The following is a 13895-nucleotide window of genomic DNA, read 5'->3' on the forward strand; positions in this document are numbered from 1 at the left end:
TTCAAAAAATGTGGTTTTACAATTTATATGCATTTGTAATAAGTTAATAGTATTGATATTATAATTATCTCCTTCCCATAAAAATTAGAATATTTTTTATTTTGGAAGTTTCATAAAAATATTTTCTTCTATTTTTGGAAATTTCCTTATTTCTAATAAGATGGATTTTTTCTCCCCTAATAATACTCCATATTTTTTATTTATTTTTATCTATCTCTTACTAGTTTTTGTGCATTAATTCTCTTGTCATCCAAGATGATCATATTTATAGAGAACAGAGAAGTACTGATTTTGTTTAATTTTTAAACCTTTTTATTTTTATAATTTCAAAACTATTTTCATAACCCTTGTCATAATTTATAAATTAAATATTTATATAATGGAAGAGAAAATAATTAAAGATTTTTTAAACATGTGGTTGCAATTTCACATCATTTACGACTAGTAGTAGAGGATGGATGACCTATGAAAATGGTCTTTGGACTTTGACGTTTGTATATATGCGGTTCTTGATTTTAACGATTTTAAAAATATTATCCATAGACTTTGTATTTACATTCTTTTCGTTTGTTAACACTTTTTTAGTTTTTTTTTTTAACTAAAATGCTTCCAAATCATAAAGCGCATTTTTAATTTATACTAGTACCTTTTTTTTACTCACTAATTTATGACACACTTTAATTTATCTCTCTTCATATTACAACATTAGGAAATTGAGATAGGCCCCTTTCAAAAATATGTAAACATAAGAACAATAAAATTTGAATGCGTTTGGTAAGTGCGGTATGTAGCTTCAAAATAATATTTATTCTCGATATATTTATTTATTTTTAGAAAAAAAATTTAATGTTAAATATTAGAACGTACAAAGTTTCTTGTTTTTTCCTCTCCTTCGTTTTCACCACTAAAATTGTTTTTCGTTATTCAATGTATATAAAACGGTTTTATGTAAGAAATTAAAAATATGTTAATGCTAGAACATTTAGTGACATGAATAGTGATCAAAGTTTTTGAAGATTAAAATAATAAGTTATGTGGCATTAATCACCCACTATCATGGTCAAGGTGGATGCCGGTAGGTGACACTATAGCGGGATTAATTTTTCACCAAATAATGTATTACTACTACTAACTCACGAGGTCGGTAGGTCACATTTTGTTATCATTTGGTTCATAATATATCGGTATTGGCATATTAAAAAGATAACTATACTTTTCTTTTCTTTGTTATCTTTGGACATTTTATTAATATCATCCGTCATTTTTATTTTTTTTAAATATCATTAGATGTCTAAATATAATTTTATTGGAAGAATTTTTGTATTTTTTTTAAACCTAAAAAATACTTTCTGGACTATAAGAATGAATTTTTTGTCTTTTTTCATGAGAAAAGGAATGGTCGTTTTAGTTCATTCATTTTCCTTCAACTATTTGTCATATATTTTGACGACCTTTCTTGGAGGAATACAATATATATGAATGAACCAAGTGTAGCCGAAGTGACGTATCTATCTCTCATGATTTTTTTTTTAACTAAATAGCTATTATAGCATGCGACATTTTAGTCCAAAAAAAGTTTTTTAAAGTGTAAAATATTTTTTAATAATACTATATCAATATCCAGAAATATTAGATAATAGTAGTATATTTAAAAATAAAACCATATCCATCACTTTATTTTTAGAATATCTATAAACTAAAAATATAATTCTCTCTTTTCAAAAGCGGAGCTTTATAAATAACGAAATTTAGGGCGAAAACCACAACTATGAATCTATTTTTTTTAAGAGCAAATAATGTGACGTCGTGTTCCGAGTAAAGGGATGAGTCCAATTTTCTATCTTGGCACGTAAAAATTGGCCTCTTCTCGATTAGAATTTAGCATGAATATTGCTTATACGCGTGGGACCACATTTACTTTGTTTAACGAATACTTTTCCGTATCGGTTCTAAATTTTAATGAATAAATTAAGTTATCCGTGTACCTAAAAGGTGATAATTAAATTAATACTGTATCATGTATTTTGTAGACTTTCTTTGGCTTAACAAATATTATAGGAGTATGTAATATTTTAATTTCTAAAATAACGTGGAGTACTTACAAAACTATTGACGCAGATAAAATTAATTCATTCTTATGATAAAATAATACTATATGATATTATTATAAACTTATACTCCATATTATGCATTCATAAATAGACAAATATGTTATAATCGGAATGATCAATTGTTAATTCACTCTAGTTGCTAACTACAACTAATTTAAGACCATAGAATTTTAAGAATTGATTCATGCTATTCACTAAGTAAGATTTCAACCATAACTTTTTAATTTTATCGTCATTCATGACACTAGTTACTACTCCTAGTACTTTCTCATAGTCTACTTAAACTTAAATACTTGCCTTATTGATAGGAAGTGAAGTTGGTCACTCACAACTTCATTCCTTAACTCATTTCTTTACTACACTGTTCATAGGTCTCACACCACTTTTATCATATTATGTACTCAAGAAATAACACACGCAATCCACTATTCCTTCACTTAATCATTCACGGGTCTCACTTATAATTTACTTTTTCATTTCCTTTATTTGATGTATGTGAACTTAAAATTGGTCCCCGGAAATTGAGGTTTGCATATTTTAAGTATTGCTGCATGTCTATGAGAAATCATTAGTCATATTTCATGTCCTTCTCCACTTATTTTTTTTCCAAATTTACACCTAAACTTCTTTATGGCATACTTTATCTAATTTTTTGATCGAGTAGATAACAAGTGAAAATATGCATTATATTTTTAAATTATACTATTGCATATATTTATATTTTTCCTTTTCTCCTGAAAAGTATGAACTTTCTAATTTTAGGATAGTTAAACAACACATTATCCCTACACGTCATTTTATATACAACTTATATCATTACACTACACTACACTACACTACTAACGATCTGGAGCCCACTCTCTACACGACACTAGTTACACCACTATTTCCTTCTCTCTTATTTTACCAATTATACATTAAAACTCGTGCCGAACTAAATGCTCATACTTTTAGAGACAGAGGGAGTATTATATATTATGTACATAATTTTATAAAACATAGAAGACTCAATATTATGTACCCGGTCATTGATATACTTGGATTTTGCATGGTTTTATAGAGTCATATTGGATAATTTTAATTACATCGAAAGATTGAAGCTTCATTTCATATATTCATACCACAGAGGTTCTTAGTGTCCATTCTTTATGTATTTCATTGAATTCTTGGTGTTAAACTTGGTTTTCATGAAGAACATGAGTAGTTAAACTTTTCTTGTAGAATTCTTGGTGATGATGCACTCATTTCATAGTTTTTATGCAGTTGATTTTGTTCTTACATTGCTCTTGTAGTTGTTTGATTATTCTTGGGTTTATACATATCAATTGTTTGATCACCACTTGATTGTGTGGGATTAATTAGATTAACCGGGAGATGAAATAATTAATCTAGAAATAAAAATAATTCATACCTTAATACAATAGAACTCGGAAGAGTTGAGGTTTTGAGTGATGTCTTTGATCTCATCGTGCTTTTGGGAGTTAGGAGTTAAGGGTTAGAAGGAAATTCAATCCTAGCATCTAATCTGCAGGTTTCTCACCTCAGGAGGGGGTTTAATATATAATTGTGATCGACTTAATAATTCTAAGGACACTAATAAGGTAAGGCAAATAGATTGGATAAGAGTTTGGAATTATGCATCGGATCCTTGAGTTCTACATTTCCTCCATATTATCTTATCACATCTTGTTTACTTGTTCTTATTAGTTTACTTGATTATTTTATGCTTTTATTAGTTGTTAGAACAAATCAAATCCTTCCTGATTATCTAGATAGTGATGCAAAATGTATAGAGAAAATAAACTTAAATGGAGAATTAATCAAAGAAACCACAGTTTCTGCGAAAAACGAAAATCATATTATCAAAGATAACTGTCGTCCCAAAACAAAAGCAACGCTATTTATAAGCGTTTAAAAAACCCTAGGAATTCAAAAGGAAATAAAACGCAAAATAGAAAATTAAAACTATACCCGAAAAAATAGTAAATTGACGTTTTCACCCTCTAAACGATGTCAGATGGCCAAAATCCGTTGTCCATCATCGCGAAAATATCGCGATGAGTTCGATTTCTAAGCTCGATTTGCATGCACCGTGCGAATTTCAAGTCATTCTGACACCGAAGGTTTCAGCCCGATTTCTACGTTCGAACTGCATAAGATAGTAGTTAATATTTGTTCGTGGTACTTAAGTTGGTACAAATTTGTCTCTGTGGAATACAATACTCTTGCTTACTAATTGATGCACTAGTCTCGTACACTTGCGGGTATTACTTGTGTAAAAATAAGTTGAGTCAGTCGTGAACTGACCTCTCCAAGTGGACGCACAGTTCTCCCATAGACCATAGCCAATGCATGCAGTCTATGCTGCCCAGCATTCCTAGAAAACCGTGCACCCCCTCGTGCAAATCAAACAGATACAGGGAGTCGGCAAGGGTCGGCGATCGCAAATATGTGGCGCCAAAAGTCTCGATGACACCCTTACAAAAATAATTTAGACACTCGCGGCCAGTCGTGTCGGCGACTAGAAGATACTCGTCGAACATGTTAGACGCTCCTAAGTAAGACAATTTCCTTAATTGCAGTCGTGCACTTTTGTAGCGGCGATAGTCTAGGCCTGCCACTAGCACCGACATGCTACTGGAAGTACCTGTAACCCGCTGACAACTTGTTAACAATGCGCAAGAAAAGTTCTCGATGTATTCTAAAACGCTGACAGAAAATCGTCGGCCCTCACCGTGGCTCCTCGGCAAAGTAGTCCGCAAACAGCTGTTCGGCAGCCCCGACGTGGTCACGAATGACTGTCTGTTGACGCCAGATCGACCGAGGGACTGCCGGCTGCAGCTCTCCTTGCGCGCGTTGTTGCAGTTTGCGCATTGTGTCCCACAAAGCTTGCGAAGTGAGCTCATCAAATGAATTCTCATAACCGGAAGCCATTTTTTAGAGAAAGTTGGGTGTGGAAGAGAGAAGAGAGAAAATTGAGTATGAAAAATGTAACGTGAGAAAGGTATTTTATAGGTGACATTAAAAAAATGGGATGGCGCAGTTGATCGGCGCGCAATAGGTGCCGATTTGGCGCCGATCGCGGTTCGGCCATGCCCGGGCGGCGGCACCCAACGTTCGCCGCCGCTTGGCTCCCCCTAATAGGCGCCGATCGCACGACGGCTAATTGGCAACCCTATTAATTGTTCTAAAACACAAGAATAGAAATATTCAATCTGTATTAGTTTTTTTTTTTCTCTAACTTTTTTTTAGTTTCAATCAATATCTTAGTTCCAACAAAATATAAGTAGTAAAATAATCTTGAAATGATCAGATGTGATCCATTCTTCTATTTAGATATGGAGTAGGTCAGTGTATTCACTTAATACATTTTTATGCTATTTTGAAGGAGAATTTCAAGCTTGACAAATACGTCTTTCATGGCGGTTAGAAAAACCAATCTTCCTTAACGAGGAAAGGGTTACAGACAAGGGGCTTATGGTAGTGAAAATAGCAACACTACTCTATCTCTCTTGTCTCTTCTCTTTCTTTAAAGAATAGTAAGTCTTATTTGCCAGGCTTGTTATTCTCCTTCGATGGCCTGAAATGGTAAGAGGCGATGATTGGTGCCTCCGAGTCTGAGTTTGAGAATGGAACAGATCTCTGATCGGTGACTCGCGGCCGACTCACTGAGTTTGTTTGTGTAGAGATTCATTCCCAATTTTTGCATCTTTCCGCAATTAGGGCTCCTGAAATTTTTTACTCTTTCTTAGCTAGTTGAAAAGGCGAATATTTTCCTAAACCCTTTGCTGAAATATTTATAATCTTTCATTTTTATGCTTTAACAAGTTATAAAAACATCGAATATTTTGTTTATGTTCTTCACCTTACTTTTGTGTTTCCACACGATGTTAGAACATGATTTCGTTAGTTTACTAGATAATTCTTCGGAAAGCTTCTCTAAGATTGTTGCAATTTTGTTCTAGTTATATTTATGCTCATATTCCATTTTTCTCTAATTCTAGGGTTTCTGAAATCCGATTTTTCCCGAAGCCCCTCCTTTCTTTATTTCGTGATTTGTTCTAATTTGTTTTGTGAGAGTAAAAAATTTGTCCTGTCCTATCAACCTTATTTTTGTCTGAGATTAGTGCAATTTTGTTCTTAGTTTTATTGAGTGCTAAAGTTCTTGAAATTTTTGTTTCATGGGTATGATTAAGGCGTCTATAGTTGTTTCTGATGTTAATTTGTTGAATTCTTACTGCAAGTTTGCTCTATGGTTTTGGTGCACGAACTACACACGTTGGTTATCTATATATGTTTTGTCCTATTTCATAAAATTAATTTAGAATATTTGGGTGTAGGTCTGTTGATAGTTGGTAAGTTAATGAGAGTTCACCATTGTGTAGGTAAATGTAGTTGATTGCTCTTCTTCATTTATATTGAATTCGAGGCTTGTGAACAGAGTCTTCAGTCATGCTTTCTAATTTCAATTTTAATGAATAGAAAAAATTCTTATTCCTTTTTTCTCCTCACATTAATGATAAGGCAAGGAGATTGGTCTTCATGTTACAGGTTTGTTGATACCTTGATAGAGAGATATGTTTATTTGGAAATGTATTAATTGGTTTTCCATGCTCAGCCCTAATTAACATTAAGTTTTGCTCATTACATTGTTCATGGTATATTTAAGCTACGCCCTACCATGAAAGTATGGCAAAACTCTTATTATTCCTTAATTTCTTGACAAGGAAATTTTGGTTATATTGTACGTGCGATTTGGCATGAGTCATGTACGCGTAGAAGCCATTGTCATGCTTATGTTCACTTGTTAATGAGTACTAACCTATTTTTAATGCCTTTTTTTCATTGACTTTCTATTTGGCATTAAATGTTTATATTTTTAACTAGATTCGGAACCAACACTACCATGCTATGATAAATATATTACGGGGTTGTTCTTGTCTACTGCATAATGTGACCCCACTACAGGAGATGTGGGTAGAGTTGTTCTTGATATGAGTTCTTTTTATATGTCTTGACACAATGCAGGTTCTCGTAGGTATGACTTTAAATTTCACACATAATTAAATGCACATGTGTACTTTTGTCTTGCGCCCCTCATGTCAAAAGAGTTTCTTTAACAATTAGCAAGCATAGGTGATAAGTGTGTGAGGCTTCTTCATGTTTGGGGAGTAGCAATGCAGACATCCTTTTGCTGGCTGAAGAAATAAGCTACTTCCACGGTAATTGCTTCATTGATCTTAATATGCTGGCTGGAGTCTGGACAAACTTAAGTGTTAGATCTGTCTGGAATCTTCTTATGGGAATTAGCTCTCATAGTGGCACTGTCTAGTTTCTACACTTGCTCTTGTTTAATGCTAGCGTTTCGTAGCTGAATGCAGATGCGATCCGAGGACTATAATGCAACAGAATTCTCAAATTATTCTTCTATCTCAGTTTTTGAGTAAGTTTTTTTTTTATATGCTAAGTTTCAGTTTTTGAGTAAGTTAAACTCTGATTGCATGCCGCTATTCAAGATATCAAAAGATAATCTCTCGGTTTAGCTGCAAATATGTGCTCCACATGGCAGAAGCCACAACTTGGTTTTATACCTCTATATATGTTATGGGGAGCTTGGTTTGTGCATACAATAGTTGCAGTTTATAATTTTGAGTTCAGTTGAAATTTTAGAGGGCCCATGTGATTTTTTCCAGTCCAAGTATTGTTGTTTCAAGTGCTAAGTGCTTTTTGATAGGTTGTTTGAATTGTAAGGGGAGTCGTAACCCTCGATTGAGCGGTGAGTCGAGTGCCTGTCTTCCTCCACTGCCGTTGCCAGAGGCCATCCCAATAGTGGCGGCAGTGGTTTATTTTTTCATCTTTGGGCCGGAAAACTCCCCTACTTAGAGCAACTCCAAGGGGGAGGATAAATGAGAAGGTAAAGCATGATAACTACCAAATTTACCTCTTTTTATGGAAAAACATTCTCCAAGGGAGAAGGTAAATGGGGAGGTATTATACCTTTTCCCATTTTGAGGAGGTATCTTTACCTCTCCATGGAAGAGAAGGTAGGAGTAAAATAGAAATAACTGATTTTGAGATTGGCGGGAGAGAGAAGCGACACAATCTGTTTTCATTTGCAGGCATTAAGCATAAATTACTTCATGATTACTTTATTCTTTTAGTTTTCGTATAATTGGTAATCTTATTAGTTAAAAAATTTAAAAGATTGACTTACTTTTGTATTTACATAATCTATTTGTGATGCAATCTTTAAGTCCAACCTGTGTTCTATATTCTTTTTGTAAGCATTTCATCACAAAAGAAAGAACTGACTCTAAATGTTGATTTGCTGTTTGTTTAACACATATGATTGATTGAAATATTATCGTTGCATTCTCGTAGAATGCAATCTAGCAACTAACATTTTAAAATATAAGCATTTACCTCTTCAACATACCTTCTCCCCTTGGAATTGCTTGCTTTTTGAAAAGGTATATTGCGCCTTTTGGGAATAGTATAAATATGATATACCCTTTTCATTTACCTCCCCTTGGGGTTACTTGAAAGGTTCTCTGGTCTACGCGTGTTCAAATAGGAAATAGCAGGTTCCCTAGATCCAGCAAGTCCACCAGATCACTCGGTCTAGGAACTCGTGGGTCGCGAGGAATCCCGGTCGTCGGACACACAGAGCACTTTTTCTTTCAAAAACCCTCAACCACTTTACTAAACCTAGTATAGGGAAGTAGGGATCGATCCCACAGAGAAGGATGCGTAATACTCATGTTCAAGGATTTGGGAGTGTTTTTGGTGTTGGCTGCTGCCACGCATTTTCTTGGGTTGAGGAAAATCAAAATTATCTTGACTTGGAAACTTTTAAAAATTCTTAAACTAACAGCTAGACCTAGGAAATAAACCTACTGTGGGGACCATGTCTGAAAAAGCAAGATACGACTGAAAAGTTGGCAGAATAACTAACTCTCGTACCGACTGACAGTGACATCGTCTTCTACAACCAAAATTGCGTAAAACTTCTTAAGAAAAGCAGCATGAGCAAAATAAAAACAGGGCTACTGACTTGAAATCAAATTTATGCATAATAAACGAAGAACTTAACAGATCTGCATACCCTAGACGAAGTAAAATAGAAACCAAGAAGAAAAAAAACAAGATCTATCGAACTACTATCTTTCCACACGTCGAATCCAACCTCAGACGCTAAATCCACTTCGGATCCAAGCGTCCGACATGAACTCCAAATAGCAGAAACTCTCCATCACGTCAGATTTTTAAAAAAAAGAACTCCGAATACTCAAACAACCACAGATCTGTCACCAAATTCCACATCAAACACCTCAACATCAAAATAAACAGAGATCGACATAACAATTGAAGAAATAAGCTAACAGCAGAGAGATCTATGCAAAATGACTTGAAATTTAACCGCTAAACGCAGATCCACGAACGGTAAAACAATTAAGCATCATCAACATCAAGGTCGACTCCCAAAAGTGAAGTTCGACGGTGAAACAAGCAAAACAACTGAAATTAAAGGTAATTGTATCTTCGCCCTCACTCGGACGGTGTTGCCAAACACGCGATTTTCTAGAAAGTACCCTTCCGATCACGACCACCCCAGATCCATTCCCAAGTGTGTGTAAAGTGTGTGAGCTAAGAAGAGTGAAAAAGAACTCTCCCTTTTGCGTTGCATGCTCTTCTATATATATAGGCGTTTGAGTGGGCCCAGCGAGGTATAGATAAGACTTTGTTACCCTCAGCTGTAGACTCCTCTGTCACGCCAATTTTCCTTGTAAATCCTGCTCACTTCGTTCCTTTCCTTCGCTAGACCATCTCCTTCAGTACTTCCTTGATCTAGCAATTTTCTTCACACACCTGGCTTAGGAAACGTGTTAGACCCAGCAAATTATAACATTTTTCGCACATTACCGATGCATGAAATTAGCCTTATCAAACTTTCTTCTGGACTTCGTCCAGCTTATAACGCCTTTCCCTGGACTTCGTCCAGCTTATACCTTCATAACCCAATTCCCAATTTTTCTCCTTCATAGCTCTTCTCCCTAAGCATTCAGTGGTGGCCCTTAAACATGTGTTAGCTCAAAGTTATCTGAGGTTTATAACTCACTATATAGTAGGGCTTCACAACTAAGTAAGTAGAGGCATTCTCCGTCGTTCTTGCTTCACTCAAATTAACTAGGCTTATTTAAGGAAAAAGCTTCTAAGTTGAAATGCCTCCTATCTTCAATTACTTTCACTAAGGGGATCATGCCGTATTATATCCACTGGCTCATGTGACAACACTTAAGACTAACAGACTCTTAATATGCAACACGGGTAATGCATTGACTCCTCTCCCCCTCCCACTTCACTCAAGCTTGTCCCTAAGCCATTGTCGTGAAGGGGGGAACAGAGAGATCAATGCAAAATAATAAAACAAAACAAAATAATAAAACTTCTCACACTTAGACCAAGCAATGGGCTAAGTGGGAGAAGAAACACAGAAAACATAGGAAAACAAACACAACAACAGAAAACACAAACTTCTCACACTTAGACCACGCAGTGGGCTAAGTGGGAGAAGATATAACAAATATTAAACACATATATAACAGGTAAATGAAAAAAAAAACGAAAAGAATGGCAAATAAAAGTTACTTGGTCAAGAGATGATTGGTCACTTCTGGGGCTGGCTCCCTCGAGAGCCAGACTGGGGTGGGATTCCGGGTCGGGTCACTTTCACTTTCTTCTTGGCTGGCTGCTCCAGCTCTTCTTCCTCCTGTGTTGTTTGTTTAGGTACTGGCTTTCTCACGATAGACTTTGATTTTGGTGGGGCTAGAACTTGCACGGGAATGGTCGGGGAGATCAACTGGAGCGACTGCTGTGGTCGCTTGACGGAGGGACTGCTCTGAGTGGGCTGCCTGACTTCATTGCTGGACCCAGGAGTTGTCCTCGACTGGATCAAGGGGAGCGTCTGCTGCATCCACTTCAACATTTTCATTGAAAGCTCCACCGCTTCCGTCATCCTATCATTCTGTTTGGCACACTTCTCCGCCAAATCAGCAATATTTCCCCTCAGGGTCTGTACTTCCTCCCGATTTCCCATCAATTCCTTCCTTATCCCACCGAGCTCCTTTATCATTTCTCTCCTCATCATCTGCATCTCCTTTTTCACGTCCTGGACTTCCTTGCGCAGCTCTTCAACCTCTTCACTCGGCATGGCTTCCTCGGCTTCCTCCGGCTCTGCCTTCACCTTGTCTCCCAACGAATAGAAGAGAGTCCTGGTGCCTTGAGTCTGCAGCAACCCCTTGTTGAAGAAATAATCAACACTAAACACCTCTGGGGGTTCGCACATGACTACTAGCGGAGCGGCCTTGGCAATTCTCATGTCTATATTTCTCTGGAGGTAAGCGCTGATGAGGTGGCAGGTGTACATATGACGCCCCGGGTTGCTCGTCATTTGGTGGCACGCCTGCGCCAACCAGTATCCGAGGTGTACCTTAACACCCTTCGCCATGCACCATGTAAAGTAGAGGTCGGTAGTGGTGAGAACTGAGTTTGCACTGCCCATCAAATTATAGCTGACAAATGTTTGAGCAAAACGGAGGACCCGGTTGTCGATGTGGGAAGCTTTGGAGTAGCTGGATTTAAACGCCCCTGACTTAGGGTGCGTAACCAGTTCCCATGTTGTTTGGACCTTGAATCCAGGTGTGTTCTTTGGCATCCCGACCATCCTGTCGTTCCATGCCCCCTCTTCATCTTCTCCCTGGGTAAACAACCCCATCCGTAGGGACCACTCCCTAATGCTCAATTCGTACTCCTGATTGAAAAGCCTGAATGTGATAAAATCCGCGTCCAGGTCAGTGGTATTCTTCAAACGAAAAGTGGAGAAAAACTCCCTTCCTAAATCCACTGGTACCCTCTCTTGGCTGTGCTGCAACAGCCACTCAAATCCTATTGCTCGGATATAGGCGCGGAATTCTTTACCACATGCAATCGTCTTGAGCTACCTCTTGCTGTACTGTTTTCCTGACTTGGCCATCTTCCCGGCGCTACATCGTTCCTTATACACTGCGATCCTCTTCTGGTCGTCAAACTGCCTCATCTCCTCCGACAAGTCTTTAGTTAGCCAAACTACCGGACGTCCGGGAACAGGCTCTTCTTCCATTTCCTCAGACTCACTATCGAGGTCAGGGGTGGGCTCGTCATGTTCCTCGACAAAGGGTTCCTCGGGTACAGGGGAAAGGGTCTCCTCGACCTCCTGGACGGAGGGAGCTTTCCTGGACCGGGTGGATGAAGTCGCCGCCGCCTTTCCCTTCCTATCCCTTTCCTTGGCCAAGCGGCGCTCCTCTGCATGTGTTACGTCAGGCACTAAGTCATCGACCTCATCAAGGAGGCTCCTCCTGGTGCGCCTCCGTTCTGCCCTCTCATCAACCTTGGGCTCACTTTCTTCCTGGTCTTCAACCAGGTCCGCGATCAGTTTCAGCCCTTCCTCGGGCTCCGGTACTTCTGTTGAATGTAGATCTGACTCTGCAGAAAGCTTCTCTGGGGTTTCCCCCTCACTAGCCAACATAGGGGTTGCCCCCTCGATATAAATGGGGTTCTCCCCCCTTACATCTTCTAAAGTAGGGGTTTCCCCCTCAGTAGTCTTCTCAAACACAGGGGTTTCCCCCTCAGCCACTCTCTCCACCATAGGGGTTACCCCCTCCGCAACTTCATCTAACACAGGGATTTCCCTCTCACGAACTTCAACAGAAATAGGGGTTTCCCCCTCACACATTTCCCTACCCTCAAGATTAGGGCTCTCAGTTTCCTTCCCTTCTGTCTCCACCAACGTCTCGTCATGAGTCGGTTCACCATCCTCCGACTGTTTGTGTAATGCCTCCTCTTCCTCCGCCTCTTGCGAAGCGGTTTCTGCATGCGGTGGTGTAGCGACTCGCGATCCTTCTTCAGAGAGATTCGCCGATTTCGCAGCCGAATCTGCCGGAATTGTCAGTGACGGTGCAGTCGGCGCAGACGGCATTAGACTGGCGGCGAATAGGGCATACACCTCCTTTTCTTTCTCTATACTTCCCACCTTCTGCGTCAACTCGGCCAACAAGGTTGGGTCATACTCAGTGCCCTTGGTAGAGTCCATCGGTGTAGATCTGAAAAAAAAAATGAAAAGAACTGGGCAATTTTTTATTAGGGTTTCGTCCGTTTTTAGAGAGAGAAAATGAATTAAGAGAGAAGGAAGAGCAAACAAAAATTTCGTCTAATTAGGAATGACTGGAGAGAGAAGGACGACGGTTGCTTTTCTGGTGAAAAGATGGTGCGGTTGCAGGCGTGATGTAAGCAACCGTACGTCTCCCATAATTATCGGCCAGAATTTGAAATTCGAAATATCTTTTCCCTCCTTGACTCCTTCCTTCAGATTCTCCTCCTGGCTAATTCCCTCGACCATGCCCTACAAAATAAAGAAAATGAAGGTTCCAGACCCCTAGGTCGAGGTTAGGGCATAAAATATCGGTTCCCCTTGGAGTCTGGTGCTTCGAAAATATATATATATATATATATATATATATATATATATATATATATATATTTTTGATTTTTTTAAAAGAAAACAATTAAACTATTTACATCCGTATTGTATTTCCGAGATTCCCTGGTTCAGTTTTGAATTTTCAAAATTATTAACTTACTCCTTGACCCAGGAATTCATCGGAAATTACCCCCGTCCTTTTAGGCAATAATAGGGAGTGTGTGTAGTGGAATCTCGTCCACACACACAACTCGGAATTATCCCTATAG

The 13895-nt window shown here is 38.0% G+C and overlaps 1 long non-coding RNA gene across 1 annotated transcript; it reads left to right on the forward strand.

Annotated features, from left to right (window-relative positions):
• The first annotated feature begins 5487 nt into the window (after nt 1-5487).
• Nucleotides 5488-8223, forward strand: LOC125203908 (uncharacterized). The gene is made up of 2 exons (XR_007173464.2): nt 5488-7554; nt 7846-8223. It is a non-coding gene; the product is annotated as an uncharacterized LOC125203908 (long non-coding RNA).
• Nucleotides 8224-13895: the final 5672 nt, after the last annotated feature.

This window comes from Salvia hispanica, chromosome 6, assembly GCF_029641045.1.
Source record: "Salvia hispanica isolate PSC_SH4W2 chromosome 6, Shi_PSC_v1, whole genome shotgun sequence".
Taxonomy (NCBI): Eukaryota; Viridiplantae; Streptophyta; class Magnoliopsida; order Lamiales; family Lamiaceae; genus Salvia; species Salvia hispanica.